The following is a 24333-nucleotide window of genomic DNA, read 5'->3' as shown; positions in this document are numbered from 1 at the left end:
GAGTGTACCATTGAAGTTTTCTATTTTTGTTACTTGGTTTAAAATACATTTTTTGGTTCCCCCTTGGACTTACATCTGGTTGGTTCTCATCTCCATTTTTTTGTTCATGTCGATTGGATTTGTGATGGTATTTTTTCGTCTGGTAAATGGACACTATATAACTGAACGATCAAAAATCTGATTCATTGATGGAACTTTGGCCCCACACTCCTCATCACACATCATGAAAAGAGACCAGACTTTTGTCAACATCACAGCCTAGCCCGTGCTAGATGTTATTGTATGAGATGCTGTAAAATTTCAAACTCATGGACCCACAGAGGTGATTAATGTTCCTAATGTACTTTGTGTTTCAATGGGAGATGTTGTGAAACAAAACATACAATCTGATGATTGGGATGTCCAAGCCATTGAATCTCTCTTTTCTGATTTGAAATATTATGCTACCTTTCATGCTGAGGATTTATATTTAGATTCAGCAAACTACGCTGACTTGTTCTGTTACCAACACTATGGCTATCACTTTCTGCATAATGCTAATACATTTAGAAATGTGGTTAATTACACCCAATGGGAGGGGCGTGGCCGAGAGCCGAGCATGGCGGACGCTTGCTGAATTAGCTCCGTCCTCTGCCCGGTAATACAAGCTTAATATCCTGCTACCCTGATGGCCCCGACGACCCGCCCGGGTCTGCATGAGACGGAGGTGTCGGTGGGCAGCCTGGTCGGGGTCCAGCACCCGGCACAACAACTTACAAGGCGCCGAAGCACCCGAGGCGGAAGAGGCCTGCTACCAGCCCAGAAGCCGCGGCCTCGAGTGAACTGTGGGGCCGCAGAGTGAGCGACCTGCCGGAAACACTGAGCGGACGATAGGCGGAGCTGTCGGGACATCGGCGGCAGAGGTGGGGTGGTGACACTGCTTTTACCCCGGACCCTGTCAGGACACTTGGAGTGCACTCCCTGCGCAATCAGCCGGAGAGACACTTGCAGAGCGCGGAGCCGCCCTGCCGGGCAGAGCCTGGTGGAGACGGGGAGGCGACGGCCTTGACTGCTGTGCGACGGATTGGGAAGTGCCTAGTCGGAGACGGCGAGCGGAGGAGCATCGGAGCATAGCGGAGGCCACGACTTCTGGGACCCGCTCTTTTCACAGCTCCCCGACGGCTCACGGCGGTTCAGGAGGTGAGGACTGCGGGCCGATGCGGGGGTGCGCACTAACGCCGGTGAACCATGATGGCGGACTAGAGGAGCTGCCGGGGCAAGCAGAACAGGACGTTCCTAGACGCACATAAGGGGCAGGTCTGCCATAGAGGATAAGACACTACGACGTTGGAGGAGGGCCCGGTTCTTGCGGAGGTGAGGGGCGGAGAGGCGGCCGTGCTGTTCACTGCCTGGAGACCGGCTTTGAGACATAGCGTCTGGGAGAACACCCCCCCGCCACCTGGTTGATACTAGCGGTACCGGAGGCCGAGCGGCTGCGACCGCTGACATACATTGGGACTGGTGGAGTAGAGGAGGCTTTCATCGCACCTGCGGAGCACTGCAGGGTCTGTGGGAGGAGAGGACACGCCACCACGGGATCCCCCGGGGAGCCGGACGGAGGGACATTGGCTTTCCTGCTTGTGAGGGGTGGACCCCATTGAAGTGCAGTGGTCACACACGATTACGTGCATTGAGGTGCCGGTGGGGAGGCGCGTGGCCGGCCGATTTTGCCCCGGACGGCGCCAGGACAAGGGATCAGTACTTGTGTGCCACTCTCGCCTGGCCGCGGTGCGACCAACCACCACTGGGACGCAGGCCAGGCCTATTGTTATAGGCTTAATACCACCGTAGGCGCGCCACGTGAGCGACTTGTCGATACCACACCACTCCGCCAGCACACGGAACACTGGCGGTAGAAGAGTCGGGAACGGCGCAGGTGGGACGCCTGAGGCACGACCTGCTGTCCGCTGGAACGCTGCCCCCCGGGGGCGCACACGCCGCCATCCAGTTGCTGAGAAACATGGTCAGGAACAGGGCCAAGATGCCTGAGAGGGGCGCTGATCTAACGCAACAGTCTACTGGCTCAGAAGATCCACTGGCCTCGTCTAATGCCGAGATGGTGCCTCCAACGGGCCAGACATCGCAGGAGGCCAAACTGGACCTTATCCTGTCAGAGATACGGGCTTCCAGGGAAGCGATGGAAACGCGCATGGACCAAATGGCGACTGGCATGTCCCTACTACGCGCTGATCACAACAAGCTGGCGGAGAGGGTCACGGAACATAAACTGGCCCTGGACGATCTGATCCCGCAACAGACGGAGCATTCCACGAAAATGGAAAACATGGAGAAGCAGCTGAAACTAATATGGGCGAGGATGGACGATGCGGAAGGGCGGGCGCGCCGCAACAATGTGCGAATACTAGGAATTCCGGAGCGGAGTGAGGGGAGGAACCCGACGCAGTTCGTAGAGGATTGGTTGAGGAACCTTGCAGGGCCGCAGGTGCTTACGCCCCTATACAGCGTGGAGAGGGCGCATAGGATACCAGGTAAACCGCCAAGGCCGGGTGCGGCACCTCGTCCTTTAATAGCTCTCCTGCTCAACTACAAGGATAGGGATATAGTCCTGCGAGTGGCAAGAGAGAAGGCGCCTATACGCTTTGAGGACAAGACTATCTCGATTTACCCAGACTTCACCCCCAGGTGCAAAGGGCCAGGTCTACGTTCCTGCATGTGAAGAGACGCTTGCGGGACAAGAACCTGAAATATGCCTTACTGTTCCCAGCCCGCCTGAAAATAATTCACAACAACAAATCACTTTTCTTTGACACGGCTGAGGAGGCGGCGGAGTGGATGGAGGTGACGCTGACGCCGCCCAGCTCGCAAGACCCTCTTGCGGAGGGACAGCTGAGGGACGACCCGCCGCGCGGGAGGGAGGAGAGGCCTGAAGAGGGTGCAGCACACGAGGAGGTGGAGATAACGAGCGGACCAGACGGCCTGACGGGACTGAGGGGGACACAGGAGAGGGCTCTGCTGACGGAGGCCGCACTGGCTGCACACAACGTGGGCGACGCGGTGGTCCTAGATAGCGCCTCTGATGCCAGGACGGAGGTATCTGGTTCTGCGGACAGCCTGCAACTTTTTCTGAAAATAACTGCACAAGAGGCGAATGAACTTTAACGGGACTTCGGAAGACACCGCTTGGTAATGTATAGCCTGCATGAAAGACCTTGGGCGGGCTAACCGGGGTCGGGGGTACGGACACTCGCTGGGGCATGCCGTAAGGACTCCGGCGAGGCCCAGGCGAGGGAGAGCGGGACCACACCCCCAGGGCGCAGCAATGGTACTGTTTGCTTGTCACCCCAGTTGGGTGCTAGTGTTTGGACCTCATAGTTCTTTGAATGGGGACCTTGATGTTTTGGGGTTGTTAGTAACTGGGGCACACACGGCAGCAATTACTGGGAAGTTGGTAACATGGTTGGATACACTGAACCTAATTGTCGCAAACGGCCATGGGGTCACTTAGCGAATACAAAATGTGCACCTGGAATGTGAGAGGTATGAGCTCAATCCATAAAAGGTATAGGGTGCTTGCGCAACTGAATAGGAGACGTATTGCAGTGGCATACTTACAGGAAACACATCTGAATAGGGATGAAGGTGCGAAACTGCTCAAGAAGTGGAAGGGGCAACTATTTGCTACTACTTATTCTGTGTTCTCCCGGGGAGCGGCGATATGGATTAGGAACTCAGTCCCCTTCAAGGTGATGGAGGAGAGGTTAGACCCTGAGGGCCGGTATGTGCTTGTCAGGGGATTGTTGGATGGCTCCCCTGTTGTGCTTGGCTGTGTGTATGCACCGAATGTGGGACAGGGGGGTTTCTTGACCTCGCTTAACAGAGTGATAGCTGACTGGTCGGAGAATGTGTGGATTATTGGAGGGGACTTTAATGCAGTCCTGGACATATCGCTGGACAGGTCCCACCCGCCACTGCAGGCTACTGAAAGCAGGCGACAGGCGGAAGCGCTTTCTCAGTGGGCGGCGGGTTGGGGGCTAGCAGATATTTGGAGATGCATGCATTTGACGGACAGAGAGTATACCTTCTTTCCCCCCCCCCCCATGGCCTACACACGAGAATAGACCACATGTTTTGCAACATGACATTACTGGGGGAGATGGTAGGCTCAGAACACATGGGTAAGACCTTCTCGGACCACAATCCAGTCGAGGTCACGCTGAGATGGGGCAAGATACCCACGCCGATACCGACGTGGCGTATGTCCCCGGACCTGCTCGAGGACACCGTTTTTAAAGCTACCATGGCGGAACACATCGCACAACATTTACACATAAATGATGGCTCGGCTAGTAGACGCCAAATAGAGTGGGATGCCTTCAAGGTGTATATAAGAGGGGAGGCATTGAACACACGAACAGGTATGAGGCGTATGGTCATGGAGAAGCTTAGTGATGTGGAGGGCCGTCTGGCCATGCTGGAGAGGGAGGCTGCGGGCACGAACTTGCCTTTTACGCCATTGCAGGAGGCACACATTCAACACGCCGAGCTGTTGGAGGAACTGCGTGTCCTGGATTACAGGGAATATACATGTAGACAACATGCCCACGCAGACAAATCCGGACCTCTATTGGCCCGGATATTGCGAGATGCCCCGGACCCTACTCCTGTGTTGGAGGTTATGGATCAATCTGGGAGGCTGGTGGCGACACAGTTCGGTGTAAACGTTGCCTTTCGTGAATATTATGAGTCGTTGTACGGCCCACATCGAAGTATGTCTGATGAGGCATTTGAAGAGTTCATGTCGGGAATCGAGCTGCCGCGCCTAGGTAGGACCCAGAGTGACGACTTGGCACGACCTATATCGGTCGCGGAAATACGACAGGCAATAAAAGCACTCCCAAGGAACAAGACCCCGGGAACCGATGGCCTCCCGGCTGAGTTTTATGGGGCGTATGTAGATTTGCTGGCCCCGCGACTACACGAGGTGTTCAACGAAGCGAAGAAAGCGGGTGGGTTACCGCAGTCTACGCTGCAGGCCCTGATTGTTTCATTGCCTAAGCCGGGTAGGGACAGTTTACGTTTAGCTAACTATAGACCGTTGTCCTTGTTGAACACCGATCACAAGGTACTGAGCAAGGTGTTGGCGACAAGACTGGCGCAATATGTCCCGGGCCTGATCCACCCGGACCAATGTGGTTTCGTGCTTGGCAGAAGCACGGCGATGAACCTGCGGAGGCTTAGCCAACTCATGCTTCACGAGCATTCACCCGTGACAACTGAGGGCTGTATATTGTTGGACCTGCGGCAGGCATTTGATTCCCTTCGTTGGGATTATATGTTTGCGGCGTTGGAACGGTTCGGGGTCCCGGCTGACTTCATTGCTTGGATCCGATTACTATACACCCGCCCCACTGCTAGGGTCCGCACGAACAGATGTATCTCACCTCAATTGGCTATAGCGAGGGGCACGAGGCAAGGTTGCCCACTATCCCGCTGTTGTTTATTATGGCACTGGAACCGCTCCTGTGTAAACTCCGGCTTCAAGCACGGTACAGAGGTATCAAGAGGGGAGGTGTAACACATGTGGTGTCGGCATACGCCAATGACATCATCCTTTACTTGAGGGACTTAAAGGGGGGACTGGATCCCATCCCCGAGCTTTTTGAAGACTTTAGTGCACTCTCGGGCCTTACGATCAGCGAGTCTAAATCCCATGGATACTGTTTTGCTGCTCTGGAGGCAAGTGATCCCTTGTTTTTCCCACCTCACAGCTTCCAAATGGCGGAGACTACTTTCCGCTATCTGGGGATACAGATTTACAGAGGGGCGACAAATATGCTTTAGGGCAATCTGGGTCGGGCTGTGGACCGCACTACCATTGTCAGTGGCGGGCAGGGTGGCCGTCTCTAAGATGGTAGTCCTCCCGAGGCTCCTTTACTACTTTACGAACTTGCCCTTTATGGTCCCAGCTGCGGTATTTCGAACCTTGAATACCATACTAACGGAGCTGGTCTGGGGACGGGGCACACGCCGCATAAGTTTGGCGAAGCTACAGCTACCCACGGCGGCTGGAGGGATGGGAGTTCCTGACTTACTGGCGTATTACTATGCGTGCCAATTACAGTGGCTGGCTATTGGCTAGCGGGACGCAACCTGCACGAAATAGGCATGTCTGAAGAAGACAGGAGAAGGGGTGCCGTCCACACACTGTTGCTGCCCAACGCGGCGATCTGTGGGCAAGCTCCTCCCTTACTCAAGATGGCCATCTCCTGCTGGAGGAGAGCTGTGCGATACACGTCCCCCACCTCCTCCGACGCTCCCACAATACCATTACTGGGGATCCCATTGGGGACGGGAATTTTGTCTACACGGGCGCTCACCACATGGACGGATGCCGGGGTGTCGCAAGTGGGCGATTTTTTCAATGATGGACACATGATGACATTCGATAGCTTTGCGCAGTGGCAGTATCATAGCCAATGAGGTCTAACCGAGGCGCGATTATTGCTTATTGATGATGACATTCAATGACTTTTGCACAGCACACCACACGCCTGGGGGAATGTTCTTACTCCACGGAGGGGTGCGCGGCTACATCACACGGAATTGGGCACCGGCAGGCGACGAACCACTTGTCAACCCATTACACACGATGCTATACCTGATGGGTTCAGGGAGCCATTTAACGAAATGGATTGCGAGTGGTATTCGTGCGGGGAGGGCGATTTCGCTGCAGCCGCTGCGTGAAGTGTGGGGGAGGGATGCAGGCCGAGCGTTTCAAGATAAGGAATGGGAGCATGTTCTTAAATTCCCCAAGAGAGTCTCGAGAAACCCGAATTTAAATTTATACAACTTATGATCTTACACCGCGCGTACCTCACGCCTCACCGCCTGCATTTAATGTTTCCCACCGCGCCAGATTCCTGCCCTCGGTGTGGACTGGCGGATGCAAGGTTAATACACATGCTATGGGATTGCCCGAAATTGGGATATTTTTGGGCTACAATACACACTGCACTACACAGAGTGTCCCCCACCAGACAGTACAACACTATATCCTTTAGCTTGCTGGGACTAGGGACCGCTGAACGTAAAAGAAGTGTGGTCACGAGGTTCATTGACCTCGCACTACTAATGGCCAAGCGTGCTATTACCATGAGGTGGAAATCGAGCAGGCCACCTGATCCAGACGTATGGAAAGCAGAAGTAGTGAGGTGGGGTAAGGCTGAGGGTATGGCATTACAGACCGAAGAGCGCAAAGGCTTGAGAAGGGTTCCTATATCTCTTGAGTGGAATGCTGTGATGATATCCTTTGAAACGGCTGAAGTGGACTCTACCACCGGGAGTGCGTCTGTGGATGACTGAAATGGGTAGAATGCCATGGGAATATCGTTTCCTTGGACTCACGTGCGCTTCTGGATGGCAAGGGACAGTAGCTCATACACAGACACAGGTGCACGAAAGAAGAAAAGAGTAGACATTTGGCCATGGCTGCGTTGTGGCTTATGGGACACAGAGGGCATTGCGACAAACCTTTGGAGAAACTAAGAGACGGATTCGGATTGTACCACCATGGATAGTTGACACAATATGCTTACTTTGATGTGCCTGGGGAGGGATGCTGGGTGGGGGGAGTTGGGCGGGAAAAGTTGGGGTTGGGTGGAAATTTGAAAAGAAGAAAAGGTGATTGGAGCTAATACAGTATACCTGGAATGTGTGCCTTCTTGAGCTGAACTGTACTGTGATGTTTTTGCAATGATATCCTGCAAATAAAAAGAATTTTAAAAAAAAATGACACCCAATGGGAACATTGTCCTATTCCCATAAAAGGCAGCTCAAATACCCTTTTGAATAAATTCACATATTTTACTGACTTTGATCGGTCTAACCCGAGCTCATTTTATTTTAAATTAAATTACAAATCGAATTAGAAAGTGAGACTTACTCAATCAAAAGGGATGGCTAAGAGGTTTACTTAAAAGGGGAGGAGTGCACTTCCACACCTGATCATTCACTCGTATGCAAGAATGCTTAATTGCACGACACGTATAATGTGGAGGCTCCGAATTTAGCTTGCATTATGAATGGAATTCCTGTGCCAGCTATCGTACCAACATTCACACTAATAGCTAACGGTAGCTATTTGCTTTTAAATAATGAAGCTTGCTGCGGGATGTTGGCTGGAATTCCGTACATTGTCACTGTTTCACAGCGAGTAGGGAGGCTTGATATCTCGATTTGGCCTTTCATTCCGCCCCTGAAAGCAGAGTTCAACAAGTTGATCAGAATAAGAGCTTTATTGTCTCAAAAAGAAGTCGCTCTCACTTCTTCTCATGAAACATTTGTTCTTCATGTTACTAAAACGCGTACAGAAGTACACTTGCTTTTAAATATGGATCTCCCACTTCATTTTGGTGCTTTAATCCACACTATCTTTAATGCCTCAACCACTACAGGCCTGGCCCACTTTTTAAAAACTGTTAGCTCCAGCCTTGTGACCTCATTCCAAACTATATTTGGTGTGATACCGGCATTTTTTCATACTATTTTTTCCAGCGTCTTTGGCGGCTTCCCTCTAATTCTCACCTTGGCTGACAGTGTGCTGATATTGATTTGCTTGCTCCAAAATGGCTGCACTGTCTGTGTCAAGAGACAGCCGACCCAAGCTCACGCAGCTTCATAATCGAAAGCTTGAACACTATGGAGTACTGCCATTGGGCATATTGGGCGTGGTATATGGATTATCATTTCGCTTTTCATACTTTACTTGTGCTGAAAATGCCAGAATGCTGGCTTTGCGCTGCCTTTGTCTTGGTCAGCTTCGTACAGCCCTGTGCCGTGAATGCTTCAGCACTGGCAGCAGGCTCCTGCTCACCTCTCCCATCCTACACTGGCACCACCAGCCTCTATGTCCTGTGAAGAGGTGGTGACTAAGAATAGTACAAAACAAATAAGCACATTTTCCAAAATGCTTTATTATCACTAAAATCAAATTTAATGTTGCCAGGTAGCACCCAAACAAACTGTTTTCTTGTGGAAAATGGCTTTGTTTAGCTTATATAACACTGTTATTTATCGCTGAAACATCAAGTTACCGTTTGATGAGATTAGGAACAGGAATGACTGCCTTGCACGGAGGAAACATCTGGACCATAACAATAAACTAAATAAGTAGAAACGGGTGCCCTGCTGAAACATGAAGCGCTGGGCCCGTGTGGAGAAAAGTAATACGGTGTGGATATAAAAGCAGTAGTCCCCAAAGGAGCATATATACAACTACAGCGTAACCAAACTGTAGTTGGCCGGTCCTCCTGAGAGAAAACCGCAAGTGATGTTACAGGAGTGCCAACCAATCAGAAGCCATCAAAGAAGAATGATGGAGGAGTAAACCAATGGCAAGAAGCCAGGTGGGCTCACACTCCTTGTAAAGATTACAGCAGGTCTTGCAGACAGTGCATGTGCTGATGCTCAACCTATAAAATATTTAAGGGACAGAGTGGGCACACCCAAAAGGAACTCCCCTATACAGGCTGGCCACAACATGGACACCATGCCGTGGCAGCCGTTACAGGACTCTTGGACATGGAGCCAATTGAAATGAAAAGATGATAACAGTTCCTTATGACAAAACTATGGCACACCTGAAGCCATCTTGATTGAATCAAACTGATAAACCTAAAAATATTTCATTTAAAAAGGAACAAAAAGAGGCAGTCCATTTTGTAATAGACATTATGGTTAGTGCCGTAGAAAGCAAAATTAGAAAACCTTTTAAATGAGTTCTCAAATATCTTCTTCTATTTCATTAAAACGTTTTGGCATGCAGACTGAAACATGCACTTTCAACGCCAGCAGCAGATTGCCAGTTAACTCCCTGGTGATCAGCAGCTGTACCACAGTGTTCTAATGAGCAACTAGAGTACTAACTTTCTGAAATTATTCCAAAAGTGTGGCACAGCTGAAATTCACCTTGATGGAATTGAAGTGGAAAACTGAAAGTACTTTCTACTGAGGATACCTCAGTAAGTTATACATTTGCTAGCTAAAGAAAAGCAAAGTTTCGATTCTATTAAGGACAAAGAGGCAACAAATATTCATATTTTTAATCACTTTATTAATCCAGCAGCATTCAAAGAACATCTTAATGAAAAACAGCATTTACTACATTTTCCATTAACCATAAGCGAATCCAAGAAATGCATCGAGCTGCGCAGAGGAAGCAGGGAATCCTAGGAGCAGCATTGAGCAGCGCAGAGGGAGTGGGAAATCCAAGGACTGTAATCAAGCAGCGCAGAGGGGTGAAGGAATTTACCCGTTTAGCACCTCAAGCCTTGAACACAAAATGAAGAGTCGGTCAGACATTAGAGAATACAAACCAATAACTGTTTATTCAAAGTACACTCAGAGCGGAGCCTGGTCTGCCCAGTCGCTAGGAGTGCTGCAGAAGGACTGACATCATCCAGCATAAAGATACATTATGTACATTTCAGAACCAATGAAGGCACGCCCATCATTGAATTTTCCAAGCAGATGTAGCTAAACAGTGAAATACAAGAAGTAAGTTTCAATTCTGAGAGCGGGCACACATTATCTGCTATTCAAGGTCGTTCTGCCCGTCCCTGCCACTAGACAAGTGGGAGAAGGCCTCTATATGGTGTGAAAGGTATGCGCTAATAAGAGCAGCTCCTCATCCATGCACACAAAGCCCTCCACGACACCGGCCCTGCGCACCTCAACAGACGACTCAGCTTCTACACCCCCACCCGCAAGCACCGCTCTGCCGACCTCGCCCACGCCACGGTCTCCCGCATCTGAAGAATGACAGCGGAGGCAGATCCTTCTCCCACCTCGCAGCCAAGACCTGGAACACCCTCCCCACCAACCTCCGGCAGACCCAAGACCCACTGGCCTTCAGAAGACTACTCAAGACGTGGTTATTTAATCAGTAGCAACTCCCCCCCCCAGCGCCTTGAGACCCTCACGGGTATGAAGTGCGCTTCACAAGTGTCCTGATTGATTGATTGATTAGTGAAGCAAAACTCAACCCTGGAGCAATGCAACTCAGAAAAGGACATTTCTCAGAAATAGCAAAGAATTAGTTTCAATCATGATTCTTCAAAATGGTGCCCAAGTAGAAAATGGCCACAAATGCTAACTTACATATAATAATACATAAACAAAATCATTTCTATTGTAACAGGGGGTTGGGTATCCAAGGAGGGGCATGGAGTAGTGCAGAGGGAGTAGGGAATCCAAAGAGCTGCTCGAGTAGAAAATCCAAGGAGTGGCATCGAGCAGGGCAGAGGGTGTAGGGGATCCAATGAGCTGCATCGAGCAGCACAGAGGGAGTAGGAATTCCATTAGTTATTGTTGGGGTGCACCTCGCTTGCAGCACTCCACACTGTTCACACTTTACTATTGCACGTTGTACCAAATTCTGTCTCATGGCTGGTGGCTTTGACTGTGCCTTGCCATACAACAATAATAGTAATGAACAATAAGAAAATAAAATTCCCACTGTGCAACTTTAGTTAGATATTATAGCTCTCCTGCGTCTCAAGGATATCTTCATGTATACTGCAACAAATAGACAAAAGATAGTGATTAAAATCAAATATGTATCTACATATTTCAAATAAAAAAGATGTCCACCTAATAACTATTTCAGTCCTTCTGTCAGTAATGATTAACCAAGATGTACCGCTAGTTCTTCATCAAGGTTAAGGCCTGTCGGATGAAGGGTGTTGTACCTGATAATCAATTTTGATTCTAATCTTCTTAGTTCTAATATTCTGTTGCCGCCCCATCCTCGAATTGGAACACTATCAAGCACACTGGATTTCAGCAGGTTACAAATCTGGTTAGGGAAGTTTTTCAAATGTCTGGCAATGGGGTATTGTTGATCTTCATTGTGAATAGCTTGCATATGTTCTAATACTCTTTTTTGGCCTCATGGACAGTACTCCTGATATAGAATTAATTGCACGGACATTTGAGAGCATATATTGCAAATTCTGTATTGCAAGTAAAATGTTTTAGGATTTTGTGTGCTGCTAGTTTTTCGGATAGTTTAATGGTCTTGCAATTATCACTAAACTTATATGCCTTGCATTTTCTACAACTGAAAAATCCTTTGATGTCAGTCTTATCCCTTTCCAGATTAAGTAAACAGTGACTCAACATGTCTTTTAGGAATCTCACTTTTTTGAAAGTGATGGCTGGCTTGTCTCCAACAGGTTTTACTAAATCTGGGTCTGTTTTTAAAACTTCCCAGTATTTTCTTAAACTATGTTTCACCTGCCAGGCGTGGTTGTTAAAAGATGGAATGAATCTATTTTGCTTGTCCTTATCCTCATCTGTCTTTTTCTTTGGTACTAGCAATTCATTATGTTTGAGTTTTTCAACCTTCTTACTGGCTTGTCTAATGGTTTTCTTAGCATACCCTCTCTCAGCAAATCTTTGCATCATATGCACCTTTTCTTTCTGAAATCCCTAGTCAGTGCTACAGTTTTTTTTCGAATGTAATAGCTCTCCGTAAGGGATGCTTTGGATTAGAAAGATAGGGCGGCAGCTGTCCGTGTGCAGTAGACTATTGCCTGCTGTTTCTTTTCCTACCTCCTCCAATTTCAGAACTAGAAACTCAATGGTAGTTTTGTTGATGTTGCTACTAAATGATAGGTTTAGGGACTTATCATTGAGTATGTTGACAAATTCGTAAGCTTGATTCTGGGTACCCTTCCAGATAAAAAAGATGTCATCTATGTATCTGACCCAGAGGACGACGTGGTCTTCAAAGTGTCTGATGTTACTGACAACTTGCTTCTCCCATCAGCCCAGGTACAACCCAGCAAAGCTGAGGGCAAAGCAAGTTCCCATCACCGTTCCCTGGGTTTGTCTGTACAGTATTTTATTGAAAATGAAGAAATTGTTTATTAGTCAAATGTGTATCATATCTAAAATCATCTCAGTATGCAGCAGATATGAGAACGATCTTCCCTCAAGGAAGTATCGACAAGGCTCGGGCTGAGCAAATTGGAAAAGATGGTATACAATATAGATGTATCTAAACCTTGGTCCTGAACAAGGTGGAGATGTAAATTGAAGATGTCCGTCAAAACGTGGATTGACGTTTTTTAAATTGTCCATTGTTGCCTGACTTCACAGGACAAATGTAAACAATGTATAATGTCTTGTACTCAAAGAAGAGTTTTTGTCTTTTTGTGTGAGATTTAATTTTGAAGCTCCTTTTTGAGTGCTGTGATAGATATCTATGTACACAGATGTACAACCTTAATTGAAAATGTGGATTGTTTTGAGATTGATTAAAGAAAAACCTTTTTGCAGTCTCAGAGGTGACAAGTGTGGTATTGATTATTTACACATCGTGCAATATGATTGTACTAATGTGGAACAGAAACAGCATTCATGTTCATTCTTACCTATATATAAGGTGTTGAGTTTTTGTGTATTTTTTGAGTATTCATTGGCACTCTGTTACCTAACCTTTCTCACTCCCTCTTTGGTTAACTTCAAGCAAACCCTTGGACTGTCCTCTGTCACACTTAGTAAAGAGTCTGTCCTCCTTGGGTCTCCGAAGTCATGCCCTGAGTGCAGTTTGTCTTGTCCCTGACATACTTCATGTAGAGCCCGGCCTCTTCTTTCTACACCGGTCTCAGAGCCTGGCATCTCTCATGTGCCACTGGGCGTGTGCAGTCCGTCTTGTCCCTTACATACTTCATGTAGAGCCCGGCCTCTTCTTTCTACACCGGTCTCAGAGCCTGGCATCTCTCATGTGCAACTGGGCGTGTGCAGCCGCTGTCACATGTAGAGCCCGGCCTCTTCTTTCCACACAGGGCTCAGAGCCTGGCATCTCTCATGTGCCACTGGGCGTATGCAGCCGCTGTCACATTTGGAGCCCGGCCTCTTCTTTCCCCACAGGGCTCAGGGCCTGGCATCTCTCATGTGCCACTGGGTGTGTGCAGCCGCTGTCACATTTGGAGCCCGGCCTCTTCTTTCCACACAGGGCTCAGAGCCTGGCATCTCTCATGTGCCACTGGGCGTATGCAGCCGCTGTCACATTTGGAGCCCGGCCTCTTCTTTCCCCACAGGGCTCAGGGCCTGGCATCTCTCATGTGCCACTGGGTGTGTGCAGCCGCTGTCACATTTGGAGCCCGGCCTCTTCTTTCCACACAGGGCTCAGAGCCTGGCATCTCTCATGTGCCACTGGGCGTATGCAGCCGCTGTCACATTTGAAGCCCGGCCTCTTCTTTCCACACAGGGCTCGGAGCCTGGCGTCTCTCATGTGCCACTGGGCATGTGCAGCAGCTGTCACATTTGGAGCCCGGCCTCTTCTTTCCACACAGGGCTCGGAGCCTGGCATCTCTCATGTGCCACTGGGCGTGTGCAGTCTGTCTCGTCCCTGACATACTTCATGTAGAGCCCGCCTCTTCTTTCCACACAGGGCTCAGAGCCTGGCATCTCTCATGTGCCACCGGGCGTGTGCAGTTTGTCTTGTCCCAGACATGCTTCATGTAGAGCCTGGCCTCTTCTTTCCACACAGGGCTCGGAGCCTGGCATCTCTCATGTGCCACAGGGTGTGTGCAGCAGCTGTCGCATTTGGTGCAGGGCCTGTTCTCTCTCACAGGGCTCAGAGCCTGGCATCTCTCATGTGCCACTGGGTGTGTGCAGCAGCTGTCGCATTTGGTGCAGGGCCTGTTCTCTCTCACAGGCTTGTTTATGAGAGCCCTGCGTCACTTTTGCACCACGTAACGGGGTACATGCATGACGCAGTGCTCTCAATCGACTTAAGAAGCCACACAAAGCCTCCCTGCGTAGTTTTAAGTGACCTCAGAAATCATGAGTAACGCAATGCAGTGCAGATCACTATGCCGCCTTAATCTGTGCCCGAGAGGCTTTTTTTGGTTGTTGCGGTGGGTTTTCCCACGTAACACGCACAGAATTTGACGCTGCCCCAGATTAACAAAATCATGTAAACCTGGGGAGCTGCCAAGTGTGTACGCCTCCTAAGGTGAGGCGTACTGAAAAGACATTCTGCAGGAGACATACAAAGAGAAAAACACCTCTTAGCATTGTTTGTGTTCAGGAAAGTGCCCCTGCACAAAAACAACCTTGCGTGCAGCGGAGGTACCCTTGCGTTGGGGCTGGGCTGCCAAAACGGCGCCAGTGCAGGAAGAAAAGACATGAATGCACCGTATTGCCTTGCTGCACTGCCCTATGCCAAAATCCCATAAATGAGCCCCTGGTTGTCGGACCTGTCACACTGAGTTCAAATCCTCACTTCTCTGGGTTCCCTGTCACACTTAATGACGTCTCCTGGCTTCCACTTCTGTTTGCGTTGATCTGTTTCCATAACCATGCTTGTCCCTCATTAACAAGGACTGTTTTCCACTCACAGCAGTAACCTCCCTGGAATTCTTACACGTGCAATCCTGAGTGGCTCCGTATCTTGAATTACTAGCCCCGCAAAATCTTGACCCACTAATTACGGGTCTGAAAACCCCAGACGTGAGTCCCGTGCTCTCCATGCCACTGGAATCAAGCTATCCTGGCTGAAGAGGGGGGAAACCCGAAACCGGTTCTAGGATGCCTGTTTCCAGTCTAGGGAGGATCTGGCTTGGCAGTTCGCGCTGGACTGTTCCCATTGGGTGAAGGGTCAAGACTGATTTGCATATGGCTGGGTCCAAACTGGAATGGCATGGTGACCAAAAAAACAAAGGATTTAGGACCCAGATCTCTGTACTGGGGTGAATGTATGACATTGTTCTGCATTCTGCCCATCAATAGTTCTTTTTGCAGGTACAGCTGGAGCAGAGGAAGCGGAGCTGGAGTACACAGAGCAGGGACCCCCAATATTGGGTTTGAGCCCCACCACTATTCAGGAGGGTCGTGGCCTCCTCCCGCAGGTTAAACAAACATAGAAAAGAGTCAGCTAGGGTTGAGCTTAGGAGAAGCCACCTGAAAAAGTTTATGAGCAATGGGTGGAGGGTTCAAGGTGCAATAAAGAAGCAAATGAGGGGAAACATAGCGAAATATAAAGTATGTTCTTGTAAAGGACCGATCTGGGAGCATGAATAATTCTTAGCTATCCTGCGAGATCGACGAATGGAGACAACACTACTGCGGCATTTACGCCCGCCATTTAGAGCACCCGAAAGGACCCTAATGATCCAGACAATCTACTTTCCCAATACCCTATAATATGCCCTGATGAAGCCCCAGGCTGGATGGCCGTGTAAGGGGTGAACGACGTGTTGGCTGTCAGTTTTGCTCTCTAACTCACTCTCACGGATAGAGTGACAACACTCATGGCATCAGCCGAGAAGAATTTAAGAGAGCTTCTTCGAATGGTGCACTTGCCTTTGTTAAGTGTCCGCTTGGCACCTTGCAAAGCTTGGCAGACTTTAAGAAGGGGGCAGCATCAAGATCTTGAGAGGTGAAAAGAACTGCTACATAGTACCAGAACACAGCTTTTACCTGTCTGCAGCAAGGCACACATGTCTGCACTAAGCCCCTGCGTAGGTCCTCCTCCTGCAGGCAGTGATGGGAGTACAACTGAATACACCTGGTATGCTGATCTCCTGTCAAGTGCCATACTGGCTGCAGCACACTCCCTCTAACACCTCACAACATGCACATGCCACTTAACGCACCCGTACATCTCTAGACGCATGGGTGCGCAAAGCTCATGGCATGAGAAGGACATTCTTGCATCTCTGAATCAGATGACAAGAGGTAAAATTAATCACTCGCAGTAAAGGAAGCCAATGGCTGGAGTGGGCTGACCCACTGCCCGATGCTGAAGCAAAATGTGAATGACACAACAACAGACCAATGGATGAAACCCCTTGAATAGTATAAGGAAGGCAGCTTTTTGTATGGTCACCCCCAGGATTTTTTGACCGATGGTTTTTAGACTCTAAGAGAGAACTGAGGCCTGCTAGCCAGACCTCCGCGTCAGTGCCGTGACCTCAAAACTTGTACGTTACATTGGCTTTACCCACTTGGTATCGGCTACCTTACCCATCAGTCCCTTGTATGTGGTACACTGGTAACAGGGCATGTAAGTTAGAAGGTCACCCCAAGTACTGCAGCACTGGTTGCACCACCCTGGGTGTGATAAATGTCAAAGGAGTCTCCCAGCTACTCACTGCAGACTGGAAGAGCAGTTTCAAACTGCTTGCCCGATGTTCCCATTTAAAGCCATGGCAAAGTCAAGTGTGCCCTTGAAACATGCGTAAGTTACCCCTATAGCAGGTCTATCGAGCCCTAAGGCAGGGCGCAGCATATTTTACATGTTCTTCAAGGAAAAATCTGCAACTGTTGTTTTTATTGTGGAAAGACTTGGCCGCCCCATTGGCGAGTACAGGGTTACATGCTGACACCTCAGCTGTGCTAAATCCTGAATGGTGTAACCAAAGTTGATACAACAAAGTATCAAACAACTCTTGCATTAAGCCCCACTTGATTCTGAAGCTTAAATAAATGTAATAATTTACAGTGTACAACAAGTCTAAAGTTGCCACTTTGTAACCTTCTGTCTGCTATGCCTTTAGCAGTTAGCTTGCGTCTGAGACAGTTTTCTGCCCTCCCGGGGAGCCATGTTAACGACTTCCAAGAAAGGAGACAATAGGGTCCTGCACTGGAGAGAGGTGTTACCTCCCTCCTACAGGAAGCCATGCGGGATTTGACCCAAAATGTGACCTTCAAAGCTGAAGCTGCCTTTGAAGAGCAAAGGGGAACACTTGGCAGAGGGGCAGCTCGATTGTTTAGGCAGAATAGCTGACACCCGGAAGGAGAGGGGAAAACGGTTGTAATTTTTCAGGACATGTAGCCCCCTCATTAGCCACTCCTCTGGGTTTGGGGCTAGAGAGCTTTGGAGACTGAGAGAGGGGGTTCTGCTATCTTTGGAGCATGCGGAATCCTGGGATGCCCACATGCCACACTTCCCAATAAGTGGTTATCAGGAAAGAGGGTACCTGGTAGCCCAATGGCTACAAGCTGCACCATACCCTGAGGGCACTTTTCTGTACATAAATAGAGCCCACCTGGCACCCAGATCTCATCTGGACTGAAGGAAGGACCGAAGAAGGACTGCCGTGCTGCACCGTGGAAACGACAAAGAGAGACTGCACTAAAATGGGGTGCACATACTGAACCTGGTGGCAGGCGAAGGAAAGGGACTGTACCTGCTGTTTCCAGAGGCCAGCCAAAACCAAGAGACTCCAAGGGGCAGGTAGCTGTCCTCCTGTTCACAGAGCAGGGCTACAGCAACTGAGAAGCCTGCTAGGGGAATCCATATTTAAGGGTCTTTGGACCCGAAGTAAAAGGAGCAAGGAAAACAGCCTTAGATCTGTCCTCAAGATATGATTTAAGCCAGGACAGAGCTTTCCCTTGAGTTCTAATCTTCAACAGCTGTAGGCTAGAATACGAGACCGTGTCAAACGCTGATGACAAATCCAATTCTACAACCGTAGCCGATGCACCCTGAACCAGATTAGACTTGATAATTTCAGAGATCTCCAGTAAGGCCAACTCTGTACTGTACCCTGTACACTGCGTTTCATGGAAAAGGGAGTTTGATTCCATAAAAAGGGAAAGCTGTCTATTAGCCACCTTTTCCAGCATTTTGGCTACTGTGGGAAGAATTGAAATAGGTCTGAATTTGCTAAGAGTTTTGGGGTCAGCATTAGTTTTGTTAACAGTGGTACCTGGAGGGACTGTTTTCACCCCTTCAGAACAAACAGCAGACTTCTGTGAGGCGTTCAGCAGTTTGTTCAAAATGTGGTTAACAAACAGCAAAGCTGATTTCAGGATTTCAGGGAGGATTTCATGGAGGCAACTGTCTCGGGGCAAGCCAAACTTGCAGATGGAAGAACATATAGGTCTAGATTTTTCATATATTACTTAATCAGGTTGTCACCCTATTTAGGGACTCACATTTCTGACAGAAGAGTGACACAGGGCCCGATTCACAGAACAAACTTAATTCTGGGAGTTTTTAAGGACCAGTTAAAGGTGAATTGCTAAATTACCTTTCTTGCTGATTATGGACCACACACGTGTCCTAACCACATCTGTTAGATTGATCCAAATGTTTTAAGAGAGGAAAGCGCTTTAATCCTGTGGGCTCGATTCACAGAACTAACTTAAGACAAAATCCTAAACTTACTACTTTTGGTATTCACAGAACGTACTTACTACTTTTGGTGGGATAGAGCCATGTCTTCAACTTCTTCCTGAGCTGCAGCAAGTTCTCCATCTGCCTGAGTTCAGTTGGGAGTTTATTCCAGGCCAGTGCCGCTGCAATACTAAAGGCCCTTCCTCCTGATTTAGCTCTTTTAAATCTAGACACTCTTACCAGCTTAGCTGATGAGGAGCGGAAGATGCGCTAGGCAGCGTACTTTAAAACGGCTGCTTAGAAACATGTTGTGTTTGGTGTCAAACACCTTGGAATCCTACCTCCCGCGGGAAGGCATGATTCCTCCCTTCTAGAGGGACTTATGTGAAACACCGGTACACCCGATACCCGCTTTTTCGACCTGGGCATCACAAAATAGATGATGCCAGGCACAGACACAAGTCTGCCCTCCTGCTGCTGAGCCAAGCCTGACAATAGGTTTCCTGTCACGGGCGGTGTGACCACCTCCCAGAGAGACCTTAGTGTATTGGGGCTGAGTGGATGCACTCTTAGAGTGCCAGAAAGTCTGCACTGGGGGCACATTTGGTGTCCCTGTGCATAGTCCAGCTCAAACCGGTTGCAGGAGCCATTTGCTCCTGCACTGGTGTGAAACTGGACAAAGGACATGGGTGTAGCCACCCCTCTGTCCTTACCCTCCCCTAGGAGGGTCCCTAGAGTTAGTTCAATGCCTTCCCTGGGTATAAAGTGGGAAACCTGACTACAGGACTTTGGATTTTACCTGGACTAAACTCTGCAAGCAGAAACCAAGTACTTCAATGGTCTACACTTCGCTGGAAGATAGAAGAAACTCCCTTGGAGTAAAGGAGTTACCCCCCTGCATCAGCAGGCACCTAAAAGCATCTGACTGGTTTGCATCTCCCGAGCTCCTGAGCACTCCGCAGATTTCTGCAACACAGGAGGTGGGTTCCCGAGCATCTCTGAGGTCGATCTGCTCTCAAAAACAAATGGAACAAGGCCCAAAATCCATTATATAGTACAATTAGCATAAAAGCCAATGTACCATGTCAAAAGTCTTCTATACATATAGCAAAAGTAGGGCAGTTGGGCTGTGGAAATCGTGCATATGTGAGAGTATAATGTGGAGGTTCCGGAGACAATTATGAGCGCTCTTATTAGGCTTAAAGCCATTTTGATCATCATGCAGTAGTGTTCGGACGACATTATGTAATCTCAAGGCTATTACGTTTGTACAGGCTTTAGTTTCGATATTATTAATTACTGAAATTGAATTATAGAAGGCACCGAGTTGTGGGCACTTATGCGGCTTCAGAGTAACTGAAATAACCACCCCTCACAAGAAGTCAGAAAGCATGCAATTCACAAAGACTCTTTGAAACATCAACTTTAAATGCAGAAGAACCAGAAAGGCACATTTCTTGAAAAATTTAATAGTACACCCCTTGGGACCTGGGTCCTCCCTTGACAGTGCCCACACTGAAAGATCTCTTATGATGGGATTTTGAAGTTTAGCAGGAGGGGGATGTTAAAAAAATATAATATTTCGTAGTAATGGGTGAATGCCTCTGTAATATCTGTACTTGACCCTCAGTGGATACAATCAAAGGGACAATTCTTGACATATGGCCTTTGTTTGGAAGCCAGTACAAAAATTCCCAGCCTGGTCACCCACTTCATACTATGTGAATATAACTAACCTGTCCATCCAGTAATATCAATCTTCTGCTTTAGTGTGGTTCTCGGATGTTAAAGGAGTTGAGCTGCTTTGGTATGGTTTGGATTCACCTCCCTCTTTTCTACCTGAATAATTTGGTCTTCTGGGTCAGTATTCTCCCTCTTCCAATTTTCGAGCTTACGCGTAAACTGAGCCATGGTATTTCCTCTAGTCACTACCTTGAATGCTTCCCAAGCTGCAACTGCTGAGGAGACTGAACCCGCAATAATGCAAAAATAATCTATGATCTTATCCCGCAGATGTTTCACAAGAGTATCATCTAACATTCAAACACCATTTACCCTGCAACTCCCATTGTCAATGTCAGGAGGTTTATAGGACCGGTGAATGATCGGAGAACCCACTGGAGAGAATGACATGTTTACCTTTGTCGTCTACATGAACTATCTGTACTGAAAATGGGAAGGACCTACAGAGGCAAATGGAGAATGGCAACCACTCTGAACCACTGAGTACATACTGCATGATAGACATAGGTGTCTGTGTACTACCCAAGAACACGCACTGTGTACCTAGTAAATGAGTCTCTTGAAGTTATGTTATGTTATGTTATAATTTTGTTGAGCGCGCAGCTGCCCCAGCTAAGGGGCGTCCCGGCGCTGTCCGTCTAATTGTACAAAGTAGCTGAAACAGAACAAGAAAGCAGAGTCCCTAAGTCAGTGGAAAAAGGAAGGTCTTAATGGCTTTTCGAAAAATCAGTATGTCCTCTATACCACGAATGAAAACTGGCAAAGAATTCCACAATTTAGCCGCCAAGAGCCGAAATGAACGGCCCCCGGTAGGGCAAAGTTTAGTCCTTGGTATAGCTACCAGATGTTGACCCGAGGAACGCAAACTATGTTGGGGGATGTATGGGGTTAGAAGAGGGCAAAGTAGCTCAGGGCTGGTACCTTTTAAAATTTTAAATGCCATACAAAGAGTCTTAAACTGGATTCTTACCTCAATCGGTAGCCAGTGTAAGGCTCTAATAGTGGCTCTGGCTGAACATCTACGTGGGAGTCCCACTAGTGCACGGGCTGCCGAGTTTTGGACTCGTTGGAGCCGTAAAATCTCGGCTTTATTTGTACCTAAAAGTAGAACACTCGCATAGTCCAGGCGCGATAAAATCGTAGCCTGGACAATGAGCTGCCGGACTGGCGCATTAAAGAACTTCAGGATAGGGTGGAGACCTCTCAACAAGCCCACACAAGTCGCTGCCACCTTCTTCGTGTGGGTCTGAAAGTTGAGACCCGCATCCAACCAAACTCCCAAGTTCTTAACCACTGGCTTAGATGTTGGCATGGAGCCTAGCGAGGCAGGCCACCAATGCTCATTCCAGAGGGAGATGTTTACAGTAACAGGATATCCGGGGTGTGATGATCAACAAACAACATAACTGCCCCGTTCCAATTTTAGTTTTCAAACCATTATCAGTCCATGACTTTATACAATATCCCATCTCACTGTCTGACAACAATTCGTTAGTCATTAGAATCAAAGTGATCCTGTACAACTTGCGGGAGCATGTGCCTGGTAACCCAAGCAAAATGAAACCTTAAAGAATCTAAACTAAAACCCATCCCCCTAACACACCCACCCTATATTTCTATCCTAGAAATAAGAGTCACCCCAAATCATATGTAATGCTCACATGTGAAACTCAATGGCAAAAAGTGAAAATAGAAACAAGCAAAAGGATTGATGCACTTTGAATGAAGAGTCCCTTTTCTTTTCTCTTTCAGGGGCTTTGTATTGTGCAGAAAAGCTGAACATGAAGTCAGTCCTTTCATAATGGTCCCTGTTGCCACATGCATGTTATATCCCCTGAACCCCTGGGTATGATGAAGACTGTCTGCAGCAGGAGCAACTTCTACCCCAATGACTTAAGGGGTGCTAGATTCTTTGATGCCTCATCGGTTTTCGTAGTGTTCTTTGCGGGATGAATATATTTCATCAGACGCCCTTTGAATCCCCTGGATGTGTCAGCTGAAAACATTTCAATACTTCAAGTCCATTTGTAACACTAAGAGCATCTGTGAGAAAGTGCCTCGTTTGACATGGTTATCCCCTGTTTTTTGCTGCCTGGTTTTGATGTGGTTTCAATTGTAGTGCACAGGGTCTCCTGTGCCAGTGCCGCTGACCCAAGTGATCTCAGCAACTACAGGACTGTCTCCAATCTCCCATTCCTAGGAAAACTACTAGAAAAATATGTTCTCGGTCAACTCACCCATCACATGGACATCAAAGATCTCCTCGACCCCCACCAATCGGGCTTCAGAAAAGGATGCTGCACAGAGACTGCCATCCTAAATGTCATTGATGACATCCATAAATCACTGGACATGGATCGCTGTTGTCAACTCATACTCCTCGACCTTTCAGCGGCCTTTGATATGGTTGAACACAATCTACTCATCAACGTACTCAGAGAAAGGGTAGGAGCAGAAGGGGTGGTCTCACAATGGTTCAACTCCTTCCTGCAAAACCGATCCCACAGAATAAAAATCAGAGACTTCACGTCCCATCTACACACTATAACCAGAGGCGTCCCCAAGGTTCAGTTCTCAAACCCGCACTGTTCAACATCTACAGGGAGCCACTCACCATCATCCTCAAAAAAGCCAACATACCCTTCCACCTCTACGCCAATGACACCCAGATCTACCTCGAAGAGAAGGAATGTGTTCCTCGTTGCTTTTGTATGTAGTACATTGCTCTCATATTGTCCATCGTCCAGTCAGCCTTGTTGAGAAGATGTACTTGGAACTAGAAATATTGCCAGTGGTTCTAGGTGATTGATGTGGAGCGCTTTTTGTTGAGTGGTCCACTTGCCCATAATTGTGTAATTTAGGAGATGGGCTCCCCAGCCGGTGAGTGATGCGTCTGTTGTTAGCACTATTTGTGAAACTGGCTCTAGGAACGGCCGTCCTTTGGAAAGGTTTTGTGTGTTCCACCACTGCAGAGAGCGATGTGTTTGGCTGTCTACCAACATCAGATTTGTAAGTTGTCCCTGAGCCTGATTCCACTGACATGCCAAACATGCTTGTAAAGGGCGTATCTCAGTGGCGTAGCTAGGAGGGGTGAGGGGGGCAGACCGCCCCAGGCGGCACTATTTTGGGGCAGCGGCCGCGCGGCTCTGGTGGCCCGTTGCTGTAGCCTTTATAATTTATTTGGGGATACTCAAGTGTCATTACAATATTGTCAGTGTCCCCAAAAAAAAATAACAGCCGCTGCAATGGGCCGCCAGTACCGCGCGGCCCCAGTGTGAAGTGCAAGCAGCACACCTACTTGTAAATGCTGCCTGCAGTGCATGTACGGTGCGCAACGTACCGCCTTTGTGGATCCCGTGACCTCCCGAGGGCCGTCAATCTTGTAGCGCACGAAAGCGCTACCAATAACGGCCCTGGACACAATGTTTGGCCAGCCCTCGCGCTGAAATTGCAGT

General features: G+C 48.5%; 1 pseudogene; it reads left to right on the top strand.

Annotated features, from left to right (window-relative positions):
- Nucleotides 1-6447: 6447 nt before the first annotated feature.
- On the top strand, nt 6448-6513 carry LOC144805463 (U4 spliceosomal RNA; annotated as a pseudogene).
- Nucleotides 6514-24333: the final 17820 nt, after the last annotated feature.

This window comes from Lissotriton helveticus (genome assembly GCF_964261635.1).
Source record: "Lissotriton helveticus chromosome 1_1 unlocalized genomic scaffold, aLisHel1.1 SUPER_1_unloc_10, whole genome shotgun sequence".
NCBI lineage: Eukaryota > Metazoa > Chordata > Amphibia > Caudata > Salamandridae > Lissotriton > Lissotriton helveticus.
The sequence above is the reverse complement of the archived record's forward strand: the minus strand, read 5'-3'. Positions and strand labels throughout refer to the sequence as shown.